At 36.8% G+C, this 16,383-nt stretch overlaps 1 pseudogene; it reads left to right on the forward strand.

Moving 5' to 3' along the window:
* LOC136846003 (E3 ubiquitin-protein ligase CHIP-like) overlaps positions 1-14,615 on the forward strand; it is a 41,561-nt pseudogene extending 26,946 nt beyond the window's left edge.
* Positions 14,616-16,383: the final 1,768 nt, after the last annotated feature.

Consider the following 16,383-nt stretch of genomic DNA (forward strand, 5'->3'; position numbering starts at 1 on the left):
TGGTAGATGCCATGTTTTGCTGGGGCCCTGGGTACCTGACGGAGCTCAGGCTTGAATACGTCGGGGAACTCCTTCAGCAGCTGGGCGTATTGGTGGGGGCCGACGGAGCAGATCGTAGGGGCGCTGGGTCCCGTTGCCAACGGGAGGGACTGGCAGGAGTCGGTGTTGAGGAGATGCTTGCGACCGACGTCAACTGCCAGCCCGAAGTGGGCGAGGAAATCCGCACCCAGGAGCGGGGTCCATGTGTCCGGGACGACGAAGTTCCACAAATACCTCTGGCCAAGGATGGAGATCGACAGGAGCCTGGTGCCGTAGGAGAGGATGGGGGACCCATTGCTGGCCGTCAGGAAGGCAGCCGGGTCCGGTGGGCGCTTGCGGTCCTCCCTGGACGGCGGAAATATTGATCTAACGGCCCCGGTGTCGACCAACATCTTCCTGCCGGAGATGGTGTCGCGGACGTAGAAGCATAGTGGCTTTGGGCTCCTGGGTACCTCTGCTGCCATGGCGGCCTGTTCTGTTGGCCACCGCCTCCCCCATTTTTTGGATGGGTGAATGAGCACGGGGGTTGGCAGTACCGGGCATCCTTGCCGTACTGCTGGTGGTAGTAGCAAGGACCCGGTGGGTTCCTCTTGTGATGATACGGTGGCCGCCTTTCGGTAATTACGCTTACCACCTCCTCTGCCCCCTCCTCCTGCTGAATGGAACTGATGGGGTGTGCGGGCGCTGATGCCCGCTTCGCTGCCCTTGCGGAGTCGGTCAACTGCTGCGCAGTTCTAATCAAGTCCTCAAGCGGCATGGTGTAGGGCTCGAGGATCTGAGTCCGGACCTCCGGGAGGAACTTGGGGAGGAGGAGCTCCCTTGACAGGCTGATCTCGGACTGCCTGCCGCTGCTGTTGGTGCGGGGGAGGGTGAGGAGGTCCTGGATCATGCCCCACGATTCCATGATGCTCTGTTCCTGCCGCAGGTTGATGACAAGGTCGAGGGCGCGGGCGACCGGCAGGGAGCAAGTCTTGATGAGGGATATTTTCAGGTGGTGGTAGGTGAGGGGGTGTGCGGCAGACACCCACGGAATGAGTCTCCTGTAGACCTCCTCCAGCAGGGCATTGATTACTGTGTCAGCTTGCAGCACCTCGTCCGTGAGTTCCGCCAGCCTGAACTGACCCTCGATCCTGTACAGCCATGATGATGGGTTTCCCTGTGTGAAAGGTGGCAGCTTTATGGCGAGGGTGGCTTTTACTTGTCCTGCCGGGCAGGGCAGCGTGCAGGGCGCGGGTAGCGGTGTGGAGGAGCGCATGAATCTTGGCATGGGGGAGGGCGCAGGTGATATGGCCGGAAGGAAAACGCCTGAGTCCGCGAGGTTCGCGGTTAACTGAACGTGGGAGGGAATGTCCGCATCCATGCTCGCTCTAGCTCTCTTAATTGGAGTGGGATACTCGCGTCAATACACACTTGGGAGCGCGCCGTGTGAGTCCGTTAATGACGCTGGTGATTTGCCGACGAGAGTCAGCACGCCCGAACGCTTGTTACAGCGCCGTCATGAGTCCACTAGGGGCATGGGTAGTTCCTGGAGCCAAGACTAAGTCGCCGTGTGAGTCCGCTAATGACTCCGGGAACCACTCCAGGGTCACCACTTTAAGAGGTGCTAAAGAAACGAGCAGGAGAAAGTTACTGCTGATTTATTGAGGACACAGGCCGTTTATATAGTGGCAGACTGACGTTACGCTGAGGAATACAATGAGAACCAGGGTGACCTGAGGTCAATAACATTTAACAATAAATACAATGAATAAATACACTCTGAGGTGCAAAAATGGACAATAATGAAATTGACGACACTCTGATACATGAATAAAAGAAACAAATGCCATACAAGCTAGTAATAGATAAATATTTACATAGATCAGTTTAAATGATTGGGTATGGCTGATCCTGTGTGACCCGTTATCCTAGGAACTGCATAGAAAACGGGTCGCCATCATAGAAGACCCGCTTAGCGGGGACTTTACAAGTTATATCAAGATTTATAAACGAAAAACAACAAAAGAAAGTTCTTCAGGCTAGCCACAGCAAGAAACAAGAGCAAGGATTATTATGATCATCTGCTGAATGAAGAAAATGAGAGATCCCCCAGGATGTCAGAACTGGAAGAGAGCAACTAGGCTTTATCAAATGATTCATGCAATTGATGGAATAGTGCCCTTGTGACAGGTAATGGAAAAGTGCAGGGAGAAGTAGAGGGCTGTTCATGAGGTCTTCATTGACTTAGAAAATTCATATGACAAACTGTGTAGACAGGAAGTTGGAGAAGTTTGAGGAGCAGGAGGCACTAGAGAAATAGAGTAATTAGTGGAATGTATAGAAATGTAAGAACCACTCTAAAAAGTACTTTAGGGATGACCAGCAGCTTCCAGGTCAAGATAAGACTGCTCTAGGGATCACCACTGAGCCCCTTCATGTTCAGTATCATGTGGAATGTAATTGCCAAGAATTTAAGGTATGAACCCCCTTTATTTATGTTCTATGCTGATGTCATCATTGCGACTACAGAAGCGGGATGAGCTAGAGAGAGAGCTAGTTAGGTGGAGGTAAGCATTAGAGAGCAGATAATTCAAGCAAAGACTGAACATATGACAAATGGCATTGATGATGACCAATAAGCCACAATTAATGGGAGAGAAATGAGCTTCAAGAAAGTGTTTAAAGTATCTGGTCTTTATAATAGATGCGTTGGGTAGTGTGTGATAAAGTGGCCAACCATTGAATTAAAGCTGGGTTAAATAATAGGAGGGGTTATCAGGCATACTCTGCAACAAGAGAGTCCACTATTAGGCAGAAGGACAGAGTATATAAGGTGTTGGCAAGAGCTGCTATGATGTATAGGCTGGAAGTGGACCACTAAGGATAGTAGAATGAAATAAGTTCAATAGGGTAGAAATGAGAATGTGCAGATGAATGAGTTGAGTAATGAGAAGAGATTAAGTTAAGAAATTATAATACACAATGCCACATACCAAAGCCATATGAAATCCGTGTAGCAACGAGGAACTCCCGAGTACCAGTCTTGATGGTTCACTACGTAGATGTTGAAAATGAGTGTCCTGTGTGCCAAAGGATTCACAAAGCAAGCATAGTGAGAAATGAGATGTGTATTAGTATTATACTGTATTAAGGACAGCAGTTTCAAGTAAGATGGACCTCAGGCCAAGCATATGCAAACGGTAACTTGGTCCACTTGAAGGTCACAATTTAGGCTGTTTGTAGGTTCTGTTCAGCAGGTTGACTTTGCATTGCTTTTCAACTTTTCATCTGTTCCTGTAACTCTTCCAAATACCACAACTTTTTTATTTGGTTTTCACATGTTAGGGTGTGAATCAGATTATGTCGGCTTACTTTAGAATGGATCCTTCAGACCATTTTTGAGAGCTCAGAAATTTACTCTAATTTTTTTAAACTATATATAAATAATAAAATGCACTATGTCCATATATTTTTTTATGTGTAACAGCAAGTGTCTGTGGATAATAAACTTTACATTTAGATTTTAGACTTAATGTCCAGCTTGGGCTAGCTTCTTCCACCGCTAGGGGATGAAGATGCATTGGTTGGAGCTTCATGGCAATGCGTAATGTGAGGACTCGCTGCCTTGACCCTTTCTTATATTAACGTCATTTTTGATGTTATAGATACACTGGTTATATGATAACAAAAATCATTTATTAAAATTTTGTAGGGCTCACTTTTTCCATCGGCTCAGTTTGACTAGCATTCCTTAATATGGAATTTATTGTTTTCTCTCCATACAATACAGTGACAGGTCAACAGATGCTCTCTTTGATGAACAGAAATGGAAGCATCAGTTGTCTTTTTTGTCAAGCTGAGCTATTCTTGCAAGTAACACTAACCATCATCACAATACCACTGTTTTGTTACAACTTGTGTATGATATTGTAAGCATTTCCTTGCAGTGCAAGTGAAAATTACTCATGATATTTATTGAGATTTAGAGCAAAATGCTTAAGGTTCTAATTCTAGCTTAGGTGGAGGAGCTTTACCAATTCTATTTTTGTGATGAGCAAATGAGAGTGACTGATAATTTAAACAGACAGGTGTTCTGTCGTGTATGGCATGTAGTTAATTCATCCTCTTAAGTTTAAACATTTTCTTGGATATATATAATAGTTAATGTTCTTTCTTTTGGCAAGTGTTACTGGTACAGTGTAGAACCTTATTTTTTTTTTCTATTATTTCCCTCGCTACTCTTTACAGAAACGAGAAGTACCTGATTACCTATGTGGCAAAATTAGTTTTGAGATCCTCAGGGAACCTGTTGTAACTCCAAGTGGAATAACCTATGATCGCAAAGATATAGAAGAGCATTTACAGGTAAGTATAAAAATACCATTTGGATGAGGATTTGTATTTTGTTTAAAACAGTACACTACTATAATTATATGTTAAAAGAATAGATGTTACCCCAGTTGCAGAAAACCTTTGCATCATTATCTAAATTGAATGTATAATGAATTCATGACAGAAAGAAAATACAAAGGGTTAACTATAATCTTTTTTTCTTTTATTAATTTTTGGATTTGAATATATACTGTATTTGCTAGATTAATACATTTTTTTATTGTCTGTGACAATCTGTGGTTAACTATCCATGATTAATTGTTAATCATGTGTGAGGAAAGATAGTAATAAATTTGTACTCAGTACGTCTCCACAGTCAGGAGACCAGAGGAAATAATCCATCCCCTACAATGTCCCATCCCCGTAAAGGTTACATTCTACTCTCTCCCAAAATTTAATCACATGATACCAGTCACAAGGTCCATCTTTTAAAAATTTTTGTAAAGTCCAGTTTATTGCATAATTCCTATAGCAAACGGACATAAAACATACAAAATAGTAAACATAAGTTTCTTTTCAGAGGTGGTAGTAATAATAGTAGTGTTGGTTCCAGATATTCTCAAATAATAGAATGCTACCATACTTAGATTATTTGGGACTGCATTTGCTGGATAGATGTAGCAAATGTTGTTGCAAATTCTGGGGAGTTTAGTACAGGTGACATTAATAGGTCTGTAAGGTCAGGTAAGAACTTAGAGTATAGACATTATATCACCTACTTAACATTATATCACCAAAGTAGGTACTTGCCACTGGCATGAAGAGAAAGGAGCGGTATTAAGAAAAAGAGGAAAAAGATGAAAAGAAGTATCGTACTCTAGCAACTTAAGAAGCGAATTTAAAAAAACAAGATATCTCCTGCTTGAGCACAGGTGATAAAACAAATGTGTAGGCTTTGAGAGATGGGAGTTTGTTTGGTCTCTTTATCAATAAAAGCACTCCTCCTTTCCAGTCATGGATCATCAGATGTATAGTAACTTTTAATGAGCTGTTCATGATTTTGTCTGTGATCATTTAGTCCTCAGACATGCAAGGCTTAATCTTTGAGAATGGTATATGACTGCTGCCAGCATCAACGAGATGTACTTAATACACCAGAGCAAAATGGCAACATTCACAGATACTTGTGAAGCTAGATGTATTTAAGCAAGAGATAAGGGATGAGATTAAGCAGATTCAAGAGTCTGTGGCTACTGGTTAACTTCAAGTCACAAACCTGTAGTTTATGTAGGATACCGTTAATTTATTTTTATTAGATTCAGTGGTTGGATTTATCTCAACTTAATTAATCTGTGCATGCTATGATGTTTCTCTCATGAAATAAGTTGACTGTAATGGATAGAATTTTAGATTTTCAAGATGGTACTTTAAGCACTGATTATAAGACTTTTAAATTTCATGGCATTAAGAACTCTATTTTCTTTCAGCGTGTCGGCCATTTCGACCCAATCACTCGAACTGACCTCACTGTTGACCAGTTGATTCCAAATCTTGCCATGAAGGAAGTTGTGGATTCATTTCTAACAGAAAATGAATGGGCATTAGACTACTAGCATACAGTGTATTGTCACAGATGGGTTTACTTCATGTGTCTATGTATGTATTAGTTAATAGTTTTTATTTTGGATTCTAATGGTATCAAGTTTTGAGTTATAAAGATTTTACGTTTATACACTCTGTATATACCCTATTTGAATTTAGAAGCCAAACTGCTCCATCATTCCATATTTAAAGATGTTATTGTACCACATGCAGACAAACTTAATTTGGTGTTCAGCCACATGTGGTTACTGCCTCCGAATACTGTAAGCAGCAGTGGATTGACTACCATTTTCTTTTTTCTGTTTTAAAGAAAAAGTTTTTTACATGGCAGATAAGATGATAAATTACTCCCTGGTTGCATTATTAAAAATTAGTTCCTGGTTGCATTATAAAAATTTTAAAGCAAATACACCAGCCTTTGGTATACAAGAGCTCAAAATGTTTAGCTGAATGTTGGAACTGGTTCATAAAGATATTGAAATTTCCCCATTTATTCAGTTATCTGGTGCTAGGTGGCTGAAGGTATACAATGAAATTGGCACCACATGAGAAAACACATTTTACATTCAGTCAAAGCTCCAATTAGTCTTCATTTTTACCTTTGAGATCGCTTGCACTGATAGGTGATTTTTTTTTCCTTTATTCTTCATTTTTATGAGTTTATGACTTACATTTTTTTCAAGTGTGATTTGATTTGTTAAGTATTTTTTCCTAAATGTAATAAACTGCACTGGTTCATGCATAATACTGTAATGACCATTATTTTTATTTTTATACTGGTTCCACTCTTTTCTCAACACTTTAGCATTCCCTCTTTTCTCAGCACTTTAGCAAAAGGTAGAGTACAAATCCTTAGATGCTGTAGAAAACAAGAAGCAAGTTAATGACTTCCAAAATTGGAAAATTTTGGAGCTCTGTTTTTGTGGTTGAGTTTGGTTTGGTTCTTCTTCTAAATATGACTGTTCGTTAGCTCATCTCTTATGGCTTTTGATGATTATAAAGAACAAAAATATTTGAAAACTGGGTGCGCTTTCTTCCAAAGACAGATGGTGTCGTAAACTGAGTAAACTATTCTGCTGCTGTGAAACTCTTGGACTCTGGTCATCCTGCGGTGTGTCAATATGATAATTGTGTCATCCTGTGGTTTGTCAATATGATAATTGTGGAGTCGATAAGGCCAATACTGACGTTTTTATGTCAATACATCACTTGTTCAGATGGTTGTATTTGGTAGTGCCAATCTTAATGAACCTTATGTTACCTATGAGTTATGACCTCATTTCATCTATATTTCTTCTTTTGGACCTGTGGTACCACAGACGTTTTATCACATAATTTTGAGGTTCTAATTTTTACAAAACATTTTCGATCAGCTGCGAGGTCACCACCTGAGAGATAATGTTTTTTGTGTAGATGTCTGGAAAGCTTTGTAATCATCACATGGCATCATATAGTTGTTTAGTTGTTTGTTGGGTGTATTAGATGATCGTTTGAATTCTGTAGGAGTGTAAGTTTTTCGAGTTTTGTGATGGAAACTAAATGTGTAAACTCTCAGTGCTCTCTGATTTTCAGTAGAGTACTGAATATAATTTTTTGGATATAACTCTGAAAGAATATGATCTCTTTCCTCAGTTACAATTGTTAAGAAGTTTTCTGTCCATATCAAGAGTTACTCGAATAACCAATAGTCTTGTTGCTTGGGGTGGTTATAGGGAAAAGAAATGCGGTTAAAATGAGGAAAAAAATATTCATATTTATATTCCTTTAAGGTATACAGTAAACCCCCCATATTCGCGGTCTCACAATTTGTGGACTCACCTATTCGCTGATTTCTCTGTGGAATGTGTATATACATTATTCGCAGTATTTTTCACTAAGAATTATTCACTGATTACTGTATTTTCATATTTTCATGAATAAATGCACTTTTTGTGATAAAACTATTAAAATACTCAGGTATAAGCATTTTCAGTGGTTTTTTTTTTGTGTTTGAACTATCAAAATGGGCTGTTCTAAGTGTTTTTAGAGGGGTTTTAAGTATTCGTGGAAAATAGCTATTCACAGGGGGGTTGTGGTACACGTCCCCCGCAAATACGGGGTGTTTACTGTATTACTGTTGCATTGCTTTTATTCACCATGCATCTTACGGTTGACATCATGTTAAAGATGGAGAGTGCTTTCCATTCAGTACCTGCCCAAGCAAGCATAGTACCACCCAGCAGTTATTTGCACCAGTCAGGAGGGAATTTCAAAATCTTTATTGTTCAGTTCTATCATGTTAGAAATTTCAGGTTCTTGAGAAACATGGGTTTGCATCATGCAGTTTTTAAATGATCATACTGAATCTTTTGGATTCTTCACATATAGTACATTGTATGGTTTCCATTGTCTTCCTGACAAAGGGTAAATCACATTACTAAAGCTATTTCAGTATTTTATGTTAAATTATTTCAACTATTTCTATCAGATTAAGCAGTGGCCGAGGTCACAGTAATGATTTTACCATGTGTCCGTCCACTTGCCTATCAATATAGAATTACTGGGTATGACCAGCTTGTAACAGGTCACCATCCTGAAGCTTCTTGTTTTAAAGTGTTACCAATATATGCTTGTTAAATTTAGGTTTCCAGGAAAAAAAAATTATACCTCACATCCTAGTGTTAGCTTGATGTGCTCATACATTTCAGTCATTCGAGAGAGATCGTACCTCAAAGTTAGAAATCTTAATGTTCAAATTAAGATGAACTTTGGATCCTTTTAAAATAAGATCCTTCATAAAATGCATTTATTGAAGCTACATTGTTAGAGGCCCACTTTGGTCCTTTGTTGCTCTCATACTTAAAGTATAAGGTACAGGTACTAGAAATGCAATGTGGATGTGTTGAGGCAGGGAATATTTGCCTGTTAGTATGAACTTTATTTTACATATGAAAGTTGGCTGCAAAAGTGTCAAGATTCATAAATGAAAATATTTCTTTGCTTAGTGTGTAATCCTTTGTTTCCTTCATGTCATGTGATATTGCAATGACTTGTCAACTGATGATCTGCATGCTTTTTGTTTTTCTTTCTTTTTGTTGGATGAAAAAAATGTTTCCCTTACTAGTTAGATTTATGAAATTCTCAGAGGAAACCTCTCCTAAATTTTAAAGAATGGATTCCATAATTAGCACAAAGCTGACAGTCGTATGACCAATAGAAACAATACACCACTTCATGAGAATAAGTTATTGCAATCACTTTTTCATACAGTATTAAAGTGTCCAAGAAATCAGGATAAAGGACATGCAAGCGAAGGTATGATTCTATAACTTTTACGATTTTAAAACTTTTCAGACATGTTATTATGTTATGATGCTTCCTCAAAGGGGCGTTCTGTTCTTGCTATCTCTTCAGTGATTCTAATGCTCTCTTTTTCAGATCTTCTGAAAGTCTGTAGGACCTTTACTGTAACAATCTTAGTTTTAGGGATTGGTTATGATGCTGCGTTCCTACACAAATGCAAACCATAATTTTTTTTACTTTTAAATGCTCTTATTTGCTGAATGCATACAAAATAGACCATTCTCAATTGATTGTAAACCACTGTTGGGGTGTGACAGTTAATGATTAAAAGTGAACTGCCCTGGCTCTTAAGGAAGAGCTGTCGCCTCACTTGTGTGAGTTATTCTTAGGTCTTTACAGAGTTTATGCAGAAGAAAATTTTCTGGAGTTTTAAAACAAGAATGATGAAGAAGAGAACACTGGTGGACCACAAGCAGCAGCAGAGTTCAATTAAGTCATTCAAATCCTGAAGGGTGTCACTGACATTACCTGTGTGCATATTCACTCAGCATGTGCATGTAGTACTAAGAGCAACATAGACAATATTGGGAGTGGAGCCTAAAGGAATATAGGTGTCTTTATACTAAATAGGTATCAGGATAACAAAGGTATTCTTGGCTGTTCTTTATGGAAAGGACCAGGGTATGGACCATTATTATTATTATTATTATTATTATTATTATTATTATTATTATTATTATTATTATTATTATTATTATTATTATTATTATTATTATTATTATGAAGGAAATAATAAAAAGGCCATTAATGTTTTGCACATGCTTCTACAGAATGGAATACCCAGATTGAATAAACAGTTATGTTATACAATAAAAAAACAGGCAAATAGTTACTAAAAAAGAAACTGCAAATATTTCTAGTGCACATCAGTAATTTACAGTAGCATCACTGCCTGTTTTAAGCTTAATGCTGGCTCTCTGCAAAATAAATTGTCTTCAGTAGCTCAATAAAGATAAGGTTACCAAAGGTGTTAGCAGACATTCAATATGAAGACATGGAAGATGACTAAGCAAGGTATTTTACAGTAGTGGTATAAATTGCTACTACTTTTGTTGGGAAAAAGAAACTGATTTTTTATATGATATCCTGCAATGCTACTGACATCCAGAGGAGAGCAACGTTACAACAGTTGGAAAACAAAAGATCTGAAAATCTTAATTCAGTCATCTCAGCAGCAGATATGGGAATCCCTACAGACAATACAGTCAAAGGTAACAAGAAGTAACAACCATTTGGAATCATCAGGGATATTGTTGCCTATCCATAGTGAATCATGGAGTTGTGCCATGGGCTTAGTCGTGGTGGAGTTTAGCCTCTTTTCCCAGTAACTTCAATAATTTACTTATCTTCTATAGATTCCTATTAAGGCTAGTAGCTGTTTAATTTCACATAATGGGACCAATAACTGCAACAAGTTGCAGTATTTGCATTCTTAACTGCAGTATTTTCAAGGCCATCAATCATGTTGCATGTAAAAGCTAAAAACAACTGAAGTCCAAGACCACTAATGTTTGAAATAACCACATGTAAAGGGTCTAGACTTATTTAAAGCACCATTAATAGCAACTCTTTAAAGCACCATTAATAGCAATTCTCAGTGGTTGGTTAATTGAAACTAAGATGGAGTTGGCACCTCATTTACAAGATTTGTGTGATTCTTATGGTTAACTAAGTCAAATGTGCAACAAACATAAACTTTAACAATCTGGACTCAAAATGTCAAGGTTGTCCTGGATGTCATAATTGCAGTTTGATATAAAATGACAACCCAAGTATAGTACCTAATTTTTCTGTAATCCTGCAGGCCATCAGAAGTCAGCAGTCTAGATGAAAGATACTTCAACACTATCCTCTGGAATACATGAAGTATTGCATAATTATTGACTTTCTGGAGAAAAATACTATTTAGAGAAGGAAACTATAATGTAGTAAGATTTGGTTTTAGTATTTTAAACATCTGCATTCAAGAAAAGTAAAACCTCATCTGGATTTTGAACACCCAGCTGTCAAGATTTTCAAGGATCTTTTCAATGTATTTCAAAAATTAAATTTGTTGAGTAGTAGTTCGGTTCAGGATGATGATGTCAGGAAGAGGAATGCCATCCAAAAACGCGTTTAATTGCAACCCCTTGAAGCAGCTCTTCCTTGGTGTTAAGGTCACTAGTTTTCCATCATTAGCTACTAAGAAAATGTCAGTAAATGCAACAGATTCAAAGATCTAGGATTTTAACCTGGTCCACCAATGAAAAGATATTTTCTTGTAATTTGGTCATTAGATTATTAATTTGATTTCTCTTAGAGCAAATCTGTAAATGTATTTGCTTTGAAGCCTCTTTCAAAATTCCATAGTCCAATTTTCATAGTTTTCCTTGGGATGACATGATCTGAAATTTGTAATATTATCATTTCAGTGATGGCTTTCATTACTATTTCTGAAATGTTTATAGCAGTATACATTCATGTTGCTTAGTTGTGACAAGATTACCTGTGCAGTTTTCTGGTATTGATAACCGAAAAAATACTGATTTTCTGAGATGCCTATCAGCATAGCGCCATGAGCAAAGGCCAGTGTTAAGAGATGAGGAAATAAATACTATTGTGTTAAGAAAAGTAAGATACAACCTCATTTGTCCAGACTTCACAAAGTATGCTGTCCAGAGTAAAAATATCTCATTATACAAAATACATTCTGAGGGAAGTCTAATAGGTTACCAAAACCATCAAGACACATGCAGTCTTGGCTTGTTATCTCAGCTAGTCAAAGACTGGCAAACATTGCTGTGGTTGGTTAGTTTATAAAAGACAGTTTAACTAGGCACCACACATTGCTGTGAGGGACATTGCTTACAGGGTAGTTCACTTTTATTCAGCAACTACCATTGTTATCCTGCTTTAGGTTGAACAGTTTTGAAAGGACAACTTTTCCTGTGTTTGGTAGGTAAAAGGACAAGTAAAAATTGGTTTGTAAGATGGAAAATATTTTGAGAATTTTAGATATTTTGCACTAGTGTTGGCATACTCTGCCCCATGCATGTTGTACCCTCTATTTAATCTGATGAAAAAGGCTACCTTCTTATCATTTATTGGTTCATATAAAATATATGATATTTATTGAATCATTGTTATTCCGTACTTGTTGAACATCAGTATCTCTCAGATATTTTCTATGGATTAACTAATACCATAAGGAGGTGGTCTTCTGTCTTTTATGAGCAATCAACTGAATTATATGAAATATTTGATGTGTATATTGATCAAATTTACTTTGATCTTCATTTTCTAATAGAATATTTTCAGTGGTTTTATGCAGAATTGTGTACTTCTCTGCTATACAAGTCATAAACTGTAGATACATTTAAAAATTTTATTAAATTATTTTTCTTACTATTTTTGGGGATTTTTTATTAGAGCTTATCATTCAGGTTCTTTGCACATTGCTCTTTTCCCAAAAGACCCAATCTGTGTAAAGCTCATTAGGTTTACTTAGGAGTCAATACTGAAGTGTCAAAATGATGTAGGTACATGTATTCTTGGTGCTTCCATTGTCATGGTTCTGATCTTTTTCATTTCATTAAAGTACATTGCTGTATATGGAACTTTGCGGTAAATACAGCAGATGAAAAATTTAATTAATGCACTACTGTGTTCTCAGGCATACTAAATAAACTTGTCATATTCATGTTTTGTCAGGTCACATTGAATTTAATGAAGTAATTTGACAATATTGATTTTTTTTATACATGCAGCACACCTGATTGCTTTTAATTTTGTGAAAACTTTCATACTTTTTAAGCCAAATCACTTTTTTTTTTTTCTGAAAATATGAGTGTTACATAATGCATGTGCTAAGAGCCATCATACGAGACAATTAACATTGAGAGTTCTCGCCTTACAAGGAATTTGCATTCTTATGACCCAAGTTGGGATTTTGTCATACTGTATGTACTAGCTCATATTTTACAGTATGTTTTGGCTTTATATTACATTTGCAAAAGTGATTGCTTACAAATTTATGAAATAATTATTATTTATTTAAAAAATATCTGTTTGTATTTGATGTCAAGTTTACCCATTTTTTTAACATTTTTATGTCAGGAGGATGTGACTTAACTTTGATGTTCTATTTTCTTTCACTTGTCAGAATGATAAACAAGTTGCCTATTTACCTGTAGCCCAGATAATACAAGAACTGCATATTTAAGGTGGACAAAATGTATAATTGTGCACTACTGGAATTTACCATGCCCTCTTCATTTTGCAAATCTGTAGGAGCAATATATTTCTTGTATTCCTGGCCTATGCATTTAACAAAATGAACAGTTACATTTATTTTAAACTTTGGTGCGAGCTAATCACCCAAATATAATTAAATTCAAACAAACATGAATAGAATATTAGTTTTCTTCTAGTCTCTCATAACAAAATCATAGAGAATCAAAAATCCTGTGTATCCCTCTTTTTGTATTTCCTTTTTTTCAACTGGCAGCTTATATAATTTGTATTATTGGGATAATACTGTTTAATAAGAATGCATTGTAGTAAAGTTTCACGCTGTCTTTTCCTCAAGCTCTTAACATCAGGTTTTGCACCAAAAACATTTATCTAGGAGACATTTGGGGTTTAGTAAACATTTACTTTTTTAGAACATGAGGACAGTTCATGTAGATTTCAAGGTACCAAGTGTTGTCCTTATTTTTGATAAATTTTTTATGAGGTATATGTAATGTAGAAGAAAAAGACTGCGTTTTTGTCAAATGTTTAAACATTTTTTTTTTGCAATAACAGACATACTGTATTTTGGTCTTGCTTATCTGTCATATGTGTAATACAAAATATTCTGAATTTTCTTGGTGTCCAACCAAAGATTTTCCATTAGGTGATGTGCAGTGCATTGGAGAATATTTTCAGATTATTACCCTTATATTGAATCATTCATTAACAGGTCTTAAATGGTAATGCAGTGCAGTTCCCTCATAAATAATGCTGCTGTTTCAAGCATAAATATATAATCTCCTCTGTTTGTTGTCCTGCAACTTGTAGAAAATGATGTATCCTATAACTTATATAAAGAAGTAAAATATATTCCTTTAATGATGTAAACCAGATGGTTCAGATAAAATAAAAATAATTCTTTTACTGTTCCCTCTTGAGAAGGGCAAATTGTAGTATCTTTCACTCTAGTAAATGCAGTTCATTCTCAAGATAACAAACTAGTTCCTTTGTCTCTGTCAGCAGACTGTTACTCAATAGGCATTGGTCTTTAGCAACTACTTAGTTAATGTTTTACTCATCCTAAAAATTTAGTGATTAAAAAAAAGAAATGTAATTCTAGCATGGAGTTCCAGGACCCCAGTGTAATGTTTTCCTTAATCCCATACAATTCATTGGTAGTAATTAGGATCTGCCAAGCTTATAATATAGTTCATTCCCACTAAACTCACTCAAGATGCTTAAGGTAATGTGAGATTGTAGTTCTTGAAGAAATAATAAGTTACAATGTTACGACTAATATATGTGGGTAAGGAATAACTACCATATATTTTTTACAAATTCTATATCAGGTGATAATTTTTTAACAGCTTAGAAATGGGCGTAGCAAAATTTAGTTTTCTGATCTCAGGATTTTCCATTCAGTTTTGGGAATCCTTCATTTAATGTGCCAGATGGAAGGAGCCGGAATGGGACTACTGTATCTAGGAATACTGTAGTTTTTTATATCATCCAGACAGCATCATAATGAACATGGCTTTCTATATTTTATACAGGAAAATACTGTACCATGATAATCATGTCTTATATTGTAAATAGTTTACTTACTAGTAATATATTGTAACTGTAACTATTTAAAATGTTTACTTTTATATTTATTGTAGTGTAGAAAAGTTATTTAGGCTTCAACGAGGTCATTTACTTTGAATTAGCACTGTATATTATTAGTTTGATATTGAAGTTTTAATCTGGTGCAGATCAATAAGTCAGTAATTGTATTAAATAATTTTACTTGGTTACTCAGGTGAAATGCAACACATTGAAGTTCATTTTGACACTGTAATAGCCAGCCTCTAAGGGGAAAGTATTCACATTCAGGTCTCCAAAATTGAGATAAATTATTTTATTGACCTCCACATCATTGATTTGAAAGTGTGTGTCCTGATGAAAGTGTGCTAGTTCGTTTCCATAACAGCCTCATTAGCTGAAGGCAACTACGTCACTTTTCTGATATCACATGACCTCTTTCCATGTTTGTGTTGTGGAGTTCCTGTATGCATGCATGCATTCTGTACTTGAATCTTTTGTTATTTCTTTGCTTTGTTTATTATTTACCAGCCACCCTCAAGGAAATCCAAATTGTTGCATTTTCAGTTGTAATTTGTAAGATATATATAAAAACAAACCTATTGTGCCAGCTCTGTGACAGTTAAGAGTCACCTCAGTGTTCTAGTTAAGCTATTCAATAATAGCTTTGATGATAATAATCATGGACATCCAGAGGATTTTAATCTTTATCATATATATAGTTGAATACATATCTTCCCAAAGGTGACAACATGCTAGAGGTCATGCAAGGTCAGAAAGGTTTGAGTAAGATGGCCACCTGATAGCTAGGAACCTGAAACCCTAACTTTGGGGTGCCAAGTCTTTCCTATTCTTTATCATATATATATATATATGAATAACATCTCTTCCCATAGGTGACTACATGCTGGAGGCCATGCAAGGTCAGAGAGGGTTGAGTAAGATGGCCACCTGATAGCTAGGAACCTGAAATCCTAACTTTGGGGTCGCAAGTCTTTCCTTGGTATTGTTAGAGGTCAGGAGTTGCTTCTCAATGCAGTAATTTTCAGAAATGTGGTAGAGATAGACATTTGTCTTCCAAATAGCTAAAAGATCTGTATGCATGAGCTTTCTCCTTTGAGGATGACTAATGTTCTGCCAAAAAACCACTGTTTCCTGGGACTCAGTCCCTATTTATTCTAACACTGGGTTAGTGCAATGTTTAGCCCTTTATAACCACAGTGTACCATAAGTTGTTTGTTGCTACAGGGTTAAAATCAAGGAGAAGTCATTTCTACTATGGCAGATAGTTTT

The sequence above is a fragment of the Macrobrachium rosenbergii genome, chromosome 2 (genome assembly GCF_040412425.1).
Source record: "Macrobrachium rosenbergii isolate ZJJX-2024 chromosome 2, ASM4041242v1, whole genome shotgun sequence".
In the NCBI taxonomy this organism is placed as follows: domain Eukaryota; kingdom Metazoa; phylum Arthropoda; class Malacostraca; order Decapoda; family Palaemonidae; genus Macrobrachium; species Macrobrachium rosenbergii.